The 15,774-nt window shown below is 41.2% G+C and overlaps 1 pseudogene; it reads left to right on the forward strand.

Annotated features, from left to right (window-relative positions):
* Positions 1-7,345: 7,345 nt before the first annotated feature.
* On the forward strand, positions 7,346-15,536 carry Gm52945 (annotated as a pseudogene).
* Positions 15,537-15,774: the final 238 nt, after the last annotated feature.

Here is a 15,774-nt window from a genome sequence, read left to right on the forward strand (position 1 = left end):
AAATAAATTTCTCTTTCTTAGATTTTTTGTAACTAAAATCTTAAATATTAAAAATATATTGCCTCTGAATCTTATGGAGCAACAACTATTTTCCAGAACTTTAAACTTCCCTTTAGAGGCATTAGCTAATAAAATACTTTCCACTTAGGAAACAATATATACTGAAAGATTTAAACTCTTTGCTTCTTGTATTGAAGCAGACAATAAAAATTTCTTACATATTGTAAAGCTATGTTAGTCATACCTACAGTCAAAATTATCTAGTGATCACCAGTTCATTAAAAGCAAAACTCTTTGAATTTAAGCATTATTTTAAACATCTAAATAGATTTGCAACAAAGCTAAAAAGAAATTCCCTTGAACACAGGGGAAACTTTCTCAGGCACTGTTTGCAAAATAAAAGAAGGCCACAAGCTTCCCTGGGGCTGTCTTGAGCCCTGCATTAACTTAAACGTAAATATTTTTTAATCTGAGCATCTTGGCCCTCCTGCAATAAGGACTGGTTTTAGAGGAACAATTTAACTGTCTATGCCTCTAATTTTTGATATTCTTTCTTAAGGATTATTACTCTTATAATTATCTTAATTACAATATACAGGTAAATTAAAGATCTTAAATTTGAAATCAAACTGCAAGCTGTCAGTGGAACACTGGCAATTTTAACCATAATTTTTAAGTTTCCGTTGCAATATTAGAATATATCTATAACTTTTGGAAAGCAAGACCCAATTTTAAACAATTTATTCTCCTTAAAATCAATACTAGAAACATCACTATCACGTTACGAAGTTTGGCTGCCAATTCATGAATGCATGACAGTGTAAATTTTAATGTTCCATTAAGGAGACATTGTTTTAAAATCTTATCTCTATAAGTCTACTTTTTAGGATAAGAATTACATAAAATATTATCTCAATTTAGAAGTATCTTTAGGAGACTAGTTTTCTGGGCTGGTTTATGCCAGGTGCTTTTGTTTGAAAATGACTCTAGCCCTGTGTTACTACTAAAGCTAACTTTGTAACCAGTGTTATACCTTTTTAATCATACCCAAATACTTATAAGCCAATTCTCTATGACCAAGATATGCAGATCATATTAATACCTTTAAGACCAATCAAAAACCAAATGAAGTGGCTACACGAATCTTATAAATTTAGATCAATCAAAGAATTTTACCTTTTATAGCTATAATTATAAGATAAAAACACACTTTATCATTTGCTAAACACAATAACCACAAAATTGCAGAGAATTTTTTAGGAAAAAACAACTATCAGCTTATTTGCCTTAGAACTAAGAGGTTGCAGATTCCTTTTCTTTAAAAACAAGTTTTTCAGCAGGACCTCTCCTGCTGTGCTTGATTTTTTGGCTGAAGGGAGGGGCCTCCCTCAGCTTCCATTGTGCAAACTGAGAGTGATTCAGCAGGCAAAGTTTTAACCATTTTTTTTCTTTTTCTTTTCAACATGAAACATAAAACAGTCACTCATTCAGACAACGACACAATCATTCAGACAACGAAACAGAAAACATACATTAATTGACGTGATTGGTGCACCAAACATAGACAATATAAAGAGGGTAGAGAATTTCTCATGTAGGGGCCAGAGAGAATAAAACAGGGCGTTCCCCCGATTTCTCTCTGTCCCTGGGAGAGTTCTAAAATCCATTTTCCTCTATCCCTTTCTTTCCTTTTCTGCTTGTACGAGGCAGCTTGTCAAACCAAGATTAAAATCCAAAATTTTCTAACAGCTTCTGGCAAGCATCCAAAACTTCTAATTTATTTAATCTGAGGGCAAATTTTTGAGAAAACACACAATCTCTCTACACTAAATGTCTCAAATAGCCTAAAAGTTTACCATGCTAAATCTTTTTTTTCTGAAGCCATCATCAGTCCATACTTAGTCAAATATTTTATAGCCATCTGCAAAAACGCTCTCTATTTTCTGCAACCAACAAAAACACCACCGACAAAATGAATTATATATGTTTTAGGAAATGATTTCTTAACTTCCAATAAAACCTAATCTATGAATTTTTTGACACAATGTAGGATTGGGGAGTTGTAAATAAGGTAACAGTAAGAATTGAGCTATATTTTGACCTTTATGAAGTCTCTTTAAAACCCATTTTTATTTACTCTAAACGTGTTATTGCAAATCTCTAGCAAGGGCCTCGAAGCATGCCTGGGCCCAACACACAACTTCTTACCCCAGAGAGTTCTGTCAAGGTAAGCTGAACTGACTCAAGGGGAAGCTGCCTAGCGTCTGAAAGCAGGGTAAAATTTCCAAATAAGGCTATGCCCTCATAAAAGGGTGGGGAAGCAGAAAAGCACATCCAACAATCTTCAAATTCTGATGCATTATCTCTTTGTGTCTTATACAACAAGGCTAAAGCAGAAGCATTCAATATAGACCACAGTAAATCAGTGGAAGAAGGGGGCCTCCCCGAAGGGAGAGTGGGCTGAAACAGGGTCGTAGCACACCCTGGGGCAGGAACAGGGGGGCGGGTACCTGGAAGTCCTATGGATGCTTTATGATTGTTAGGGATGGTTTTAAGAAGCGGAACCTTAAAGGTCAGGCCATTGTCTCAAGCCTCTAAGTTCCTCCCCTTAGCAGTAAATTTTATGATCAGTGGATTACACCATCCCTTAGTGGGCTGTAAGGGCCAGGCTGCAGGCCAATGTGTTGAGGAAATTACTGTCGCAACTGCCCAGGTATCCAGGAGCCCTTGAAACTGCCCTCTAGAAACAAAGTAAGCATGGGCCGTGAATCAGTTATTTTCTGTGCCCAGCAGACTTCCGAGGATCCCAGGGAGGAAGGTCCTCGCTCCTATTTCATATAAGGGAAATGGCAGAATAGTGGGTCTTGCACGCGCTCGACTGGCCAGGAAGAACGACGCTGCAATAGGATCCTTCTGCACACGTTTATTGGGAGAGCTTGATTGTAGAGGCGAAAAGACCTCGAGCCCAGAACTGGTGCTGCTTTTATAGGCCTAGGACAGGCGTTCTCTCTCATCTGATTGGTTAACTTGTCTCTCATCTGATTGGTTAACTTCTCTCTCATCTTGGCAAAAGAACCTTTACTGCCTATGTATGTGTGGTGGCCAGCAGTAGCCAACTGCCACTCTGTAACTGCCACTCTGTAACTGCCACTCTGTAACTGCCACTCTGCAACTGCCACTCTGCAACAGCTTCCCACAAGTGGGAGTGGTAAGGCTTGGGCTATGTGCTCTCCAGCCCTAAGGGTAAGTGGTCCCTGCTTGGCGGTGACTAAGATTTTTATCTCCCCATGGTAGTCGGTGTCATCCACTGTAGGAGTTACCATTAGGCCTTGTAAAAGTCTGGACACTCGGCCGATGACAAGAAAAAAGTCTTTTGGGGAGGGGGCCCAAATTCACCTGTGTTAACTGCTGTTAATTAAGGCATATAATAATCAGGGGTGCCCCAGGCGGTATCTGCACCCAATGTGAGGACACAGATGTCTACTTCTAACTCGGGCCAATGGGGCTCGGCACCAATCTTGGAGCTGGAGTTAGAGCAGCACCAATGGCCAGGTTAATAGACTTAGAAACTTGTTGAGAAAACACATCTACCTCATTACAAAGCTTGATCATACCATTTATATCTAAACTCTTGGTTTTACCTCTCAGGGCAGCCCTACATGCGGAAATCTTGGTTAGGGGCGTAGTTAGCGCCCCTGCAGCAGGGACAGCGCGCCAAGCTCTCAAGGCCGCTTGTGCCGTCTGGGCGAGGACACCAGGGGAGAGCCCTAATTGTTTTATGTCTGCAGCAAAATTGCCTTTACCACAGATTTTATCAGCAGTCCAGGAGGCTGTCTTCCACAAACTCTGACTTTCAAGTTAAATATTGGCCTCTAGTGAGGACAGACTGAACAACTTTATTCCATTCATTGGGTATGAAGTAGCCTTCTCCTGCTAAACCTTCCAATATAGATACTGTGAACGTACATCGCCTTTGCTAGATGGTGATCAGGAGTTTTCTTAAAAATCTTCAGTAAGGGCTAGGAGGCGGGACCTTCTCTGCCGTCTTCTGCCTGTTTAAGGAGATCTCTGATGATTCCCCAATTGCTAAAAAGGACTCAGGGACATCTTCTCCTTGTTTTATCAAAGCATTAATATCTTTGCCTACTTTATTCTAAGTTAAAGGGTGTATTTCAGAACCATTCAATAATAGCCATGGACATCTCTTGTCCACAAAACAAAAATATTTTATTAAATCCCTTTTTTTAAACTCTTATCCCTCTCTCCTTAAGAGAACCCTTCATCTCTTGAATAAAGATTGCCTCTTTGGACAGAACCTTCCCCATAGTTAATGGGACAACAACTGAATGCCTAGGCTTACCTCCCAACATCCAAGACACTCGAGCGAAGTGGCGGGGAATTGTCTCTGTCTGCGCAGTACCTCTTTAATCCGTTGTCTGGAGGGCGGTCGTACCTCGTGCCCCACGTCGGGTGCCACTTGACCCGTCCAGCAGGTCCAGTTATTCGAGGGTCTCGAGGGGACCTTCTCCTAATAACTAAATGGGGGGGTAGAGAGAGACGAGGGTCTTGTGCGAATAACAACACGGAAACCGTTCTGGATTGCATCAAGACCCCCAAATGTATTAGCCAGGCCCGAGGTTTAAATGCACAAGCAAAAGGGGAAGTGCCTTTTAGCAGGAGTAGTGGGGCAGAGGAAATGCACCTCAGCAGGAGGGATGGGGCAGCAGGGAAAAAGAGGAAGTACTTCTCAGCAGGAGGGATGGGGCAGCAGAAATTTTTCTTTTGGTGACTACATGGGGAAGCAGGAACTTGGCGGTATCAGGGTACATCTTGAGGTCAGGACATCGGCAATGACTTAGGGCTGGAACAATCTGTGGTTGTTCTCAGAGCGGTGCGTTGGTGGCCTGCTTTTGACCTCCTTTTCTTCTGGGGGGGGCGGGGGGGGGATTCAGAGATCAGGACAATAGCATTGCCTTAATAGCTCCCAACATGTTGACAATAAAAACCCTCTCCTCAACCAGACCTAGAAACAGTCAGGTCCTCATTTTCATTCAATACCTTATGCTCCTTTTCTTATTGCTTTGTTTACAAGGCTTTCCTTGTAAGAATTCTCAGTACATGGAGGGGACAGCATTCAGATTGTTTGAAATTGTCAAAGAACAAGTTTAATAAAAGCTTTAAAAGGGAAGGAGGAGGAGGACAAAGAGGATGAGATCGAGGAGAAAAAGAAAAATGGTGTGAATGAATCCATAGAAGATTCTAGCACCAGGAACTGTTACTAAGGCCCCAACATAGAATGAATATTCTATCTTGCCCTTGTCTAACAGATGAGGCAATTCAAACACTGACACTGTTAGCTTACAGGTGATTCCACTAGGCTCCTCCCAGGGACCTAACAATGGCTTATGTCATCACCTGCCACCATAACCTGCCACCTCCAGGTACAGGTGCCCTGGTATATAAAAGACTGTTTGCCACCCCAATTCTCTCTCTCTCTCTCTCTCTCTCTCTCTCTCTCTCTCTCTCTCTCTCTCTCTCTCTCTCTCTCTCCCTCTCTCTCTCTCTCTCTCTCTCCTCTCTCTCTTGCTCGCTTGCTCACTCTGTCTTTCACCCTTTCTATCCTTTTTCTGTCCTCCTCTGTCCTCCCTTCTCTGCCCTCCTTGCTCTGCTCCTGTCTGTCTGCCTCTCCCCTATCTACAGGCCCTCATGCCATCCCTCAAATATACTTCCCTCACACCATATTTGTTACATGGCATGATTTCTCAGAGGGACCCCTACCTATGCACCCTATTATATTTTATAACAGACACTAACTACATCTAAATCCTAAACTGTAACATGAGCTAGGCTCAAAAAGACTTAACAGCAGGGGAGAGGGTATACAAGGTTAAACCTGGACCTCAGTACATGGAAGGGAATGAGAGGAAAGTCAGGAGACAGAGGACCTCCAAGTGAGGGAAGCAGAAAAACTAGCCAAAGGTCTGCACTTGTATCTGGGGAGGGTCCCAGACACATCAAACTGTTAGCACTTTGCCCATTCATAGCACAGTGCCTCCACCAGGATGTTTGCCCCACCCCTGTCCATTCATATATCTTATTCTCTCAAATGGTATCTATGGAGCATTCCCTGGGATAAACAGTTAAAATTCTGCATGTTTTTCTCCCCATGTTTGTAGTAGTGATTGTTAAACTGCTTTGTCTCTGGCAGGTTGCACACAAACTGCACCTGTCCAAGAGCTCTGGAATCATGAATGAAAGACACACACACACACCAGCTAATTTTGATATGCCTTAACTAGCCCAACTTCTAAACCTCTAAACTGAGGCTAGCACACTTTCCCCTGTGGTATTCTTGGCTTGACACCTTCTAAATCCAAATTTTATCTTTGCTGCCTTGTGGGCACACACACACCAATAGGACTACTTTCCCTTTCCACCTATAGTGCAGGATGATTTTTCTCCTGCAGCTCTTATCTGATCCCTCTCCCTCTGAGTCATGGCGATTCTCTCCTTGTACTGTACATGGCTGTACAGCAATTCTTCATTGCCAATCGATGCAGGCACCCAGCATATGAATGCAAGGCTTTTGGAAACCAAAAAAGATGAAGCATTAGAACCAATTCCCAATACATGTTGGTCCTTCTTTCACTTTAACTCGTTTCATTTTGACTTACAGAAGCAGCAATTATTTAGTAATTTCCAATTGCATTTGCTGCCACCCAACATAATACATTGTAGCCTATGTGAGAGTAATAAGTGCTGTTGACTAGAATTCAAAGTGACCAGCCAGCTTAAAAGAAGGCACGCATTGAAAGTAAAGATACATAGAAACCAATAGACATAGGGAAACCACATTACAGTAAACATTAATCATAAAGATGTAAAGATTAGCTATAGGCTTAGTGTAATAGCATTTGGAGGGGAAAAACTTTCTAACAGATCAACTAAGTGGCCAGCTATAGCCAGGCATGGTGATATATGCTTATAATTGCAGCACCAAAGAGGCAAAGGCAAGAAGAAGGAAGAAGGTTCAAGGCCAGCTTCCACTAAACAACCAGTTCAAAGCCAGCCTGGGTTACCTGAGACTCCTATCTCTTTTTTTGTTTTGTTTTGTTTGTTTTTGTTTGTTTGTTTGTTTGTTTGTTTTTCTTTTCTTTAATATCTCTTTTTGTTTGTTTTTTGTTTTTTTTGTTGTTGTTGTTGTTTGAGACAGGGTTTCTCTGTATAGCCCTGGCTGTCCTGGAACTCACTTTGTAGACCAGGCTGGCCTCGAACTCAGAAATCCACCTGCCTCTGCCTCCCACTGCTGGGATTAAAGGCATTTGCCACCACTGCCAGCTTTTTGGGTTTTTTGTTTTGTTTTGTTTGGTTGGTTGGTTGGTTTTTTTTGGGGGGGGGGGAATTCTTAAGTTGGTCTATAGGCTCAGGAGCAGCCTACATTCTTTTCTAGGAACCTTATGATATATGAACATATATGCTATTCACCCTTTTTAGGACTGAGTTCTCAGATTCTTTTGGGAAAAAAATTAGAGTTATACTGTTTTGGATAAGTTATTCTCCACTAGTGAATGATTCAATTCAAGCCAAACTAAAGTATATAAAGGCAGGTTTATTGGGAAGCTCCACTCGAGCAGGTTCACTGATCCCAAAGAGCGAGGCCAGGAAAAGTGCCATGGGGAGAGGGAAGAGAATGAAAGTATGCCTTCATGGGGGTGGGGGAGAAGTGGGAGAAGATGCAGAAGGGGAGAGAGCAAGAGAGAGGGAGACCAAAATGTCTGGATTATAAAAGGAGAGCTTCTCAAGTGGACAGAAAGTCCAGGGCAGAGAGGGAAGTGTGCTAGCCATGCCCGATAACTGAGGATGCTGTGAGAACCTGAAGGCCAGGTCCACTTTGGTATGTAAAATATGAACCTCAGCCATTTGTCTGCATCCCAACAATTTCCCCATTTTAGTCTTTATAAATTATCTAAATTGTGACCAATAGGTCCATAAAAATCAAAGTATACTTCTTTCTTTCTTTCTTTCTTTCTTTCTTTCTTTCTTTCTTTCTTTCTTGTTTTCAAAGGAAACAAACACAGTTGGCTCACTCTCTTTTTTAAAATATATTAAAGTTAAGATGTTTTAACAAATAATAGTTATTAGAAGTCTTGACCTCTAACCTAAGAAAGCAAAATAAAGATCAGAATATCATCTAGAGACTTCAGACCTTGAGATGTCTACTTCAAGAATACATGAAGCAATTCATAATGGTAGTGAACTTTCACTGGCTGATGGTCCCATCCATTCTGGACAGCCTTGGATGACTCTCTGGGTGTAGGTGGGTCAACTCTCTGACCTAACCATGGCCATGTCTTTGAAAATGAGAAATTGAGATACCTTTTTCTTATAAGTCATTGTCTAGACTATTTCTTAAGCATGTGCCAGTCGCCACCCTTCCATTTTTGTTTATCTCCATGTGTGATCTTATTGTAGATGTCAAGTCACCTCTAACTTACTATGCTCCAAATTGAACTGAGTCCTTCACAACTACCCCACCTTTCTTTCCTGCTTCCCCTGTGCTAGGTAATGGTGCACTTAGCATAAAAACTAACCTTGATTCAGTGCATGTCATGTGCCACTCCCTGTGATTTTTTTGCACATAACCCACTTAAAGCTCTTGAGAAACAACAACACCCATCTGTTTTCTGAAGGAGAAAGATCATCCTGTGTCATGGGTTAAGAAGCTGAGAGTCACTGTCTAAATGCCTACGTAACAGAATATACAAAATCTCCACCCTTCCTTCTTCCTACCACCACAGTTTCCCTTCTTGTCTAATAAGTTACTGGATTTTGTCAATTCCAATTCCTCCATGTGGCTCCTCTCAAACTCACCCTCTTAATCTACCTAATTCTCAAGCATAGCTCCTCTACATGCCTGCTGGCCTTGTCATATGCTACCGGAACTGTCACACATTAAAAGCTATAACTTAATTTCCTCTTTTCTTTCTGGAATTTTCTCCCCAAAAGAGTAGAGTTCTATTGCTGCCTGGTTCCAGTTATGTGCCCTCCCCCCAGCCTGAGAGAAGGCTGGCTCAGACCTGGTTTGCCACAGTTGCTACTCACCTAGGGTGGAGTCTTCCAACCTAGGTAAAGTCTATTGTCCTGCCACATCTGTGGTTTCCTCCAAGACACCACTACCTGCTGAGAGGCTGAGCCTGTTTTCCAGACAAAGCAGTGATTCTGACAACACAAGGAGATCCTGGAGTGGTGGGGGATGGGTTCCCCTCCTTTAGCAGCTCAGACTCATAAGTAAACATCGGGCCTTCATCAGAAACTTGTCTTGGTCTCATTATTTCTCTCGTCACCTTTCCCATCCAAACCCCATCTTTCCTTTTAGGAACCCAGTAACCCGTGGCCACTGGTGGCTACAGGTAGCACCCAACAAGTGGCCTGAAAGCAGAAAGAAGAACTGGGGGTACACTGTCTTGGTGGGGCTCCACAGAAAACAGAAGAAGATGTATCCCTGCATGGTAAGCAACATACAACATTAATGTTCGCGCTACAAATTTCATCTTTTGAAGGCTGTTGATTGCAAGGTTACAAAAAGGATACAGGCTAGACTGAGTCAGCATTGGCCCAACACTGATATCAGCTAGGGATTGACAGTGGAAAATGGGACTAGAAAATTCTAAACAGGCATTTGTCCACAGTCAAGAACTGCATCAGGCAGGAGGAGTAGGGCTTAAAATAATAAAATAAAATAAAATAAAATAAAATAAAATAAAATAAAATAAAATAAAATAAAATAAAATAAAATAAAATAAAATAAAATAAATAGTAAAAAGCAAAAAGCAACAACAAAAAAGGGGAAGGTGCTAGATATAGAAATGACATGAGAGAGAGAGAGAGAGAGAGAGAGAGAGAAGGAAAATGGATTTCTGAGCTCTCCCAGGGACAGAAGGAAATTGGGAGACATCCTGCTTTCTCTCTGGTCCCTACAGGAGACATCCTTACTTCTGGTTATATCAAGTTCTCTACCCTCTCCGTATTGTCTGTGTTTGGTGCACCAATCTGTCCACGTGTCAATTCGTGTCTGTTTTTGTTTTGTTGTCTGAATGACTGTTGTTCTATGTTTCATGTTGAAAAGAAAAAATGGCTAAAACTTTATCTGCTGGCTATCCATCTCTTGATTCAGTCTCAGTTTGCACAGCAGAGGCTGATTAAAGTTGCCCAGCACCCTTAGCCAGGAGTCAAGCACAGCAGGAGAGGCCCTGCTGAAAAGCTGCTTTTAAAAGGGGTCTGCAACTTCTTAATGATAGGTTGTTTTTTTTTTTTTCTAGAAAAATCTTTGCAGTTATGATTATTGGGTTCAGCAAATGACAAAATGTTTTTTCCTCTTGAAATTATAGCTAGAAAAAATAAAAATTCTTTGGTCTAAATTTATAAGATTCATGTAGCCGCTTCATTTGGTTTCTGACTGGTCTTAAAGGTATAAATATGCTCTGCATGTCTTGGTCATAGAGTATTGGATTATAAGTTATTGGGCATGATTAAAAAGGTGTAACATTGGTAACAAGAAAGTTAGCTTAAAACTGGTAACTCAGGGTTGGAGTTATTTTAAACAGCACGTGGCATGAACCAGCCCAGGAAACCAGGCCTCTAAAAATACTTCTAAATTTCGATAATATTTTGTGTAATTCTTATCCTAGAAACTAGACTTATAAGAGATAAGATTTAAAACAATGTCTCTTTAATGAAGCATTAAAAGTTGCACTACCATGCATTCATATATACGAATTGGCAGCCAAACTTTGTAACGTGAAAATGATGATTTTGTTATTGATTTTAAAGAGAATAGATTGGTTAAAATTGGGTTTTACTTTCCAAAAGTTATGGATATATTCTAATATTGCAAAGGAAACTTAAAAATTATGGTTAAAATTGTTGGTATTCCATTGACTGTGAAAAGAAACTTTGGGAAGGCCATGCCCCTTGGGAAGGGAGAGGCTAATTAACATATATACATAGGCTTACAATTGCTTGAAATTGTTCCCTTTTTAGATACTGCTAATTCTCAAATTTGCAACTGTTTATGCATATACAACTTTAGTTAAGAGAAAGTACTGTTCCTTTAAAGGACTGTCTTTAGACATTTAAGAACTCATCCTAGATTGCCTGGACAAGACCCCTTAAGGCGATGCCACCCCAGATTTATACACAAGAACAATTGGCCACATAATCTCATTCTTTACATCATCAAAATAGTAATGGCTTGAGATGATAATTTGGTATTTTTAGAGACTGTGCATGTCAAATTGTAAAGACTTGTCTCAATGTCCTCAGTTTCTACCTGTTCCACATAATAGTGTTAATTCTCAAGGACTTATACTTAATCAGTTATTGCAAATGGATACTCATATTTCTGATTTTAGAAAAATAAAATACGCATATGTGACTATTGATACCTTTTCAGGCTTTCTAGTTGTAACTGCTCTAACAAGAGAAGCAACTAAAAATGTAATTAGTCATTGCCTATGTTAATTTTTTTTTTATGCTTGGTGTTACAAGTCAGATTAAAACAGCTGCTGGAACTGGCTATTATAGTCAAGCATTTGAGATGTTTTGTCAACAATTTAATGTTACCCATGTTACTGAGATTTTTTAATAATTCTCAAGGACTGAAAGTATAACAACGTAAAAACAGAATTCTAGGCCTTTAGGCCCAGGCATGGGAATGTGGCCTTTGTAAAGGTATGCTAATCATAAAACACATAGCGACATTCCTCCACCCACCCGCTTCCTGGGTTCAAAGAGTGCTCATTCAAAGAAAGTCACCCAGAACCTGCAATACAAATGTGCTATTGTTAGGGGCTCTTAGAAGCTGTCTTGAGAGTTAACACTTACCAGGTATTCCTTGTGACTCTTGTAACTTTGCACTTCCTTGTGACTCTTAACTGGTATTTTTGGTATTTACCAACAACGCCCTTCCCACCTCCTTAAGTTGTGGTTTCTTCCTTTAAATACCCCCTAATCCAGCTACTTGGGGCGCCACGGTCCTCTACCCCTGCGTGGTGTATGACCGTGGGCCCGAGAGCGCTCTTGAATAAAAATTCTCTTGCAATTTGCAGCAAGACCATTTCTTGTGGGTGATTTTGGGGTGTCGCCTCTCCTGAGTCAGAACGTGGGGGAGTCCTCACGTTGTGGTGAAAGACCCCCGAGGTGGGTGGTCAATCAATCTGAGGAGACCCTCCCAAGGATCAGCGAGACCACGATTCGGATGTAATCAGCATGAGGCTTTATTGGGAACACGGGTACCCGGGCGACTCAGTCTGTCGGAGGACTGGCGCGCCGAGTGTGGAGTTCTTACCCTTTTTATAGGGCTGGGGCTGGGGAGCAAAAAGCGCGGGTACAGAAGCGAGAAGCGAGCTGAGTGGTTAGTTCAAATCAAGGCTTGGGGTATTTCCTGGTCATTTGGGGAACCTGAAACTGAGGTGGGACTTTTTCAGAAACTGTTGCTGGTTCCGCTTTATCTGGGTACCATCGGTTCTTGGCCTTGAGCCGGGGCCCAGGTGGGCACCATCGGTTCTTGGCCCTTGTCCTAGTATTATTCAGCCTTGATTTGTAACTGTTAATCTTTACCTGAGCTTCCTTGTCACTTTTGAGAACTCAGCTCTGGTACTTTTTCATGCCTTGCAAAATGGCGTTACTGCAGCTAGCTTGCTAAGCCTTATGGTGGGGTCTTTCAGTGGGTCTTTCAGGACAAGGTATTGTGGAACTTTAAAACAATATTTTCTTAAAAAACAAAAAGGGGGGGATTAAATCCCCATGCACATTATTTAAATTATACTTTTTATTTTTAAATTTTTTTAATTTGGATGCCAAAGAACTCTTTGCTGAGTGTCTATAGCATTCTACAATTAGGCATACTCATGTCCAGATGAGATGGAAGCATCCACTTATTGGCATATGGTATGATCCTGATCAGGTATTTAATATGGGGAAGAGGACATGTTTGTATTTTTTCCACAGAATGCTGCAGGAGCATGCCAGCTGCCAGAATGATTTGTGTGACATTCTGACCCATAGGCTTGCTGAGTGCCCTGACGGTGGTGACAGGAAAGCTGTATTGGGTATGTGTTCTTGACCCACCTTAGGTGGCCTATGTCCCAGATTAGACAAGCTAAGCTGCCTTGCTTCAAGCTTTTAAACCTTGTGGGACAGAGAACATAGAGACTGTGGAAACTAATTTTGAAAAATTAATCAAGAGGAGAATTTATAATGACTCTTCTCTTTCCTTTATTGTGACCAGTTATTCTGACTCAATCATGGACTGGTCTAGAAATGAATCTAATATTGGAGATTCCTATTATGAAGATAGCTAAAAATCTTTATCAGCCAGCAGCCTCCACTATTTACATGAGAAGTAACAGTTTTTCTGTTGATTCTCAAAGACACCTCCCCTACTCTGGAAGGTCAGACTTGGGTCTGATCACTGCTAACTTGCTGCTAATTTGCAACTGAATTGAGTGCCTGGGACATCCTCACAGACAACCTTAATCCTGTTCCTTTCAACTTTTGACTTTGTATTTCAAGCAGGTCTGTTACCTCCATACAGGCTTGCCCTCAGCAAAGCTCAGATATGGCAGTAATTCATCGCTATGAAGAGATGCATTGAGTGCATACTGTAGCTTTGGTCTGAATGGAAAAAAGGTGTACAATGAGGGCTGGCAGCCAAAGACAGACCATGGATGATTCTATGACTTTTATCAACCTAAGACAGAGGCATGTACCAAAAGGCTGTGTTTGCTCATAATAAACACTAAAATGCTGTGTTCTCTGGGATGGGTCAGAAGGAGTATAGACATTCAAACTCAAGCCAGGTGCAGCCGCCAGCCACCATAATTCCCAGGCAGGACCATGGAACCTAAGTGAATTTTATGCCCCAGCCCAGCTATTTTTTAATAAATAAAAAGGGAGGAACTGTGCCCTCCCCTCAGCCTTAGAGCAGGCTTGCTCAAACCTGTTTGCCACAGTTGCTAGCTCACCTAGGGTGAAGTCTATTGTCCTGCCACATCTGCTGTTTCCTTCAAGATACCACTACCTGCCGAGAGGCTGGACCTGTTTTCCTGACATGATCCTGACAAAGCAACAAGATCCTGGCATGGTGGGGGGGTGGGTCTCTCCCCCCACCCCCCTTATAAGCTCAGATTCATAAGTAAACATCATGCCTTGATCAGAAACTTGTCTTGGTTTCGTTATTTCTCTCTGCCTCTCCCATCCAAATCCCATTTTTCCTTTCAGGAACACAGTAACCCATTGTCCCTGGCAGCTACACAGTCACACAGAATTATCATGGATCCATGAACTGCCAAATCATTCCCATAACCTCCCTGCAATGTGTGCCTACACATGCACATTTACCCCGCATACACACATACTTTTGCCCATACCATGTCTGTCTTTAGAGTCAAACTAAGTATCTTTGTTATTTCTTACAAATTCCCCAACCAAAACTAATTATATATCATTGTATTTTCACTTGTACAGCATTTCATACCTACATGCATAGTGGCAGCAATCACCACATCCTGTGGTGATTATATAGCAGTTATATTTTCTCAATAGTCTCTCTGACTATTGAGTGAATTGCTTATGGTCAGGAACTTATCTTACCCAATTTTTCAGTTCTCCAGGCTTAGTGAATATTAAATTCTCAAAATGATTTTCATGAGATTAGTTCCTTATGAACAAGATTATGCTTAAGGATAATAAGCAATGCTACTAAACCCATCTCAGAAGTTAGTAACACAGTCTTGTCTTCTCTCATGTCATCCTTTATTTTACACATTTGTAAATTTCCTTATCTATAAATTCAATTTGTAAGTATTTAAGACATTGGGATACAGGCTTCACTTTATCGGGTAAACATAATAAATATTGTTTTATAATGCATCTTTGTAGGGAGTGGTTCTGATTGGGAATCTGTGTGTGAACGCTGAAGGTCCTGTTCCCCAATTGGTTCTTGATCAATCAATAAAGATGCTAGCAGCCAATGGATGGGAAGAAGAGGTGGGATTCCCAGGTTCCCACAGTCAAGCTAGGAGATTTGACATACTTCAGGGGAAGAGAGAGCCACCAGCCATGTGAGATCTCAGGTAGAATGACCATTGGCTGCTTGCCCTGTGCCTTGGGGTGGCAGACTGAAGATTAGAAATGCAAATAAGCTGAGTGCAGATGTAGGATGCTGAGCAAGGAGAAGGTAACCGGGCAACTAAGTTGAGGGAAGATTTAGAGGTGTTGAGCTGGGAGTGAAAGTAAGGGCACATTAGCTTCAGGAGGCTTAGAAGTACCTGGTCACTGAGCTAAAAAGCATATTAAAAATAAGATAATGTGTGTGTGTGTGTGTGTGTGTGTGTGTGTGTGTGTGTGTGTGTGTGTGTGTCTTTCATCCGTGGATCAAAGGGAACCAGAGCAGTGACTGATAGGATAATCCACCCGGAGAAATTCAGGAAGTTCTTGTCATGCAGATCTTTCACTTGTTTGGTTAGAGTCAGACCAAGATACTTTATATTTGTTTGTGGCTATTGAGATGGGTATCATTTCCCTAATTTCTTTCATAGCCTGTTTATCCTTTGAGTATAGGAAGGCTACCGATTTGTTTGAGTTATTTTATATTCAGCCACTTTGCTGAAGTTGTTTATCAGCTGTAGGAGTTCTCTGGTGGAGTTTTTGGGGTCAGTTAAGTATACTATCACATCATATGGAAATAATGATATTTTTACATCACTGGCAGGT

The sequence above is a fragment of the Mus musculus genome, chromosome 1 (assembly GCF_000001635.26).
Source record: "Mus musculus strain C57BL/6J chromosome 1, GRCm38.p6 C57BL/6J".
Taxonomy (NCBI): Eukaryota; Metazoa; Chordata; class Mammalia; order Rodentia; family Muridae; genus Mus; species Mus musculus.